Consider the following 2559-nt stretch of genomic DNA (forward strand, 5'->3'; position numbering starts at 1 on the left):
ACTTTAAACTTCATATAAAATCGATTTATTAGGTGTCTAACTTTTTGAAAATGAAAGTTGTCGTCTTGTTCCATCTTCGTCATTCGCCATCTTTTTTTGCCGGGACTAGAAAGCATTTTGTTGGGGTCCGTCCGCATTCTTTCTTCATCTTCTTTGTGAATTTTTTTCACCATTGAAATGCTTACGCCAGTATATTGAGATACTCTTTCAAGTTTGCACTTTACTGGTAGATTAACGAAGTTATTAGTAGCTTCTTCATTGCAAACCCTAAAAATTTGTACAAGAAGTATATAATCCTGATATTCGATTTTTTTTAGTCGTCGTTCCAATTCATATTACTTATATTTATAGACATTTTATATTCAAAATAACCAACACTAACAATTCTTTTTTGTTTGTAAAGCAATTGAGCTTGGTTTTATTTCTTCTATTGAATATGATTTTTATTTATTACAACATTAGGTACATAATTTTTGAAATTTAGTGTCGCATAAATTATGATTTTATTTTATTATTTTTTTTCATAACTGTGCTTAGGCTTTATAATTCTCTTATTATCATTTTACTTACCTATAAACATTCGCAATCACTTTCCTTGCCTGGCTATGAATTGTCTTTCTAAGAATAAAGTTATTCATTTTAACGTAAATAACACAAAAACTGTTTAAAATTATGAACTTTAACAACAAAGAAACAAAACAGCAACAACAATAATAGCAAATATACTAAACTATGCTACACTACTCAAAAGTCATAGGTCATAAATTAAGTAGGTACCTAAAAATACAACAGTAAAAATAGTTTAATAGCTCAAAAGTATTAACATACGCCGCCGCCACTGAATCCGCAAGAAATCGATATTATTCCGAAAATTACACAAAACCTGGTACGATGCGATCCAATAAGATAGAGAAGGACAGAGAGCTGCATAAAGACAATAAATTAATGGCCGCGATGTCATCAACCAATCACCTGTCCCCAAACAGCGAGATGCTTCCGCGATAGCACGCGACGCACCGGCTTTGTAAGTTTTATTAGGAATTTTGGATAAATGTTGGTCAATATTGGATTTTATAATATGCAAAACATTAGCAAATAGAACTAAAAAATATGGTTTAAACTGCATTACATTATTTATTATCTTTTTTATGATTAAATAGCTTAATTTTACCATTATATTTACTTTTTATTCAATACTATTTCATTTTTGCAGTAAGACGTGACAAGGCTTCAAAATTTCGCCCGCATTCTTTTCGTAGACACAGATCCGACGGTCAAACTATATATACCTATTTATTTTTTGTTTTGAGGAGAATGATCGAGAAAAATTGCTAATTAATTTATGTGCTCCAATTCACTATCTGTTTACGAAATGACGCGCATGGCAAGATGGACAAAGTTGGTCAGACGACAGAGGTGCCAACAGTGAAACGAAAAAGTGGACACTAAATAATGTAATATTAAAAAGAACAAAAATATAAAACATGTTGAGATTTAAATACAAAAATTTACAAATGTTGTTTTGTTTTGCAGAATGAATAATTTTATTGGTGTTCTAGTCTTGGAATCACCTTTCATAACCAGCTTTTTAATAGAAAATGACAGCGTATTATATACTTTAGGCAGAAAACATGTAATAAATCTACAGCAAAATGAAAATTACTAAACTTAAGTGTGCAAAGATTTTCTTTTAAATTCATTCTTATGGAGTAACTTCGTGACACGAAGGAAAAACTATTATTTATTTTAGGAAAGCACAACAAACAAGGATAATATATAGAAATTTCTGTTAAGGACATTTAAGTCTTCATACAATAACAATGTAGAGTATCTACGAGGTTTTTTCGATAAAATTTTTAAAATACTATTTTGACAAGTTGATAGAACTTTCAGATTTGCATCATATAAGCCTCCCCAAACAACAATCCCATATCTTAATATTCATTCAATTATAGAAATGTACAATATAAGCATAAATTTTCTGTCAATTACGTCTCTTAGCTGAATAAATTTGTAACATATTTTTCTAATTTTAGAGGTCAAAAAGACAGCATGTTCATTCCATTTTAAATTTATATCTATAATTATACCCAAATATTTTATTTTATTGACTTTATTAATTTTGACACAGTTACAGTTTTTGGTTTTACTACAAGTTGACGCATGGAGTATTAAATATTTATGTTTCGGTTGATCTAAGTTTACTTAAACCTAGCCAATCTTAAATCAGTGGCGGCTCGTGGGAATAGGCAGGGTAGGCCGGGCCTACCCTAAAATTTTGAGCATACATAATACAAAAATAAAATTTTAAATATTTTATTTTAATTAAATATCATGTTAACACACCAATTTATTTATTATCTTAACCCGCAAATATATTTTATTTAGCGCAAAAAGCATCAAATCGCTTAAACACACTTAAAAAACCACTAATAGGCCCGAACGAATCTGCGACGGGCGACCCCATCCACAATGGCCCGTATGAATAAAAGTGAAGCTTTTGCTTATAAGCAAAAGGTAGAAGCAAAAGGTAATGCTCTAAGCAAAAGGTAGAAGCAT

The sequence above is a fragment of the Anthonomus grandis genome, chromosome 16, assembly GCF_022605725.1.
Source record: "Anthonomus grandis grandis chromosome 16, icAntGran1.3, whole genome shotgun sequence".
Classification (NCBI taxonomy): domain Eukaryota; kingdom Metazoa; phylum Arthropoda; class Insecta; order Coleoptera; family Curculionidae; genus Anthonomus; species Anthonomus grandis.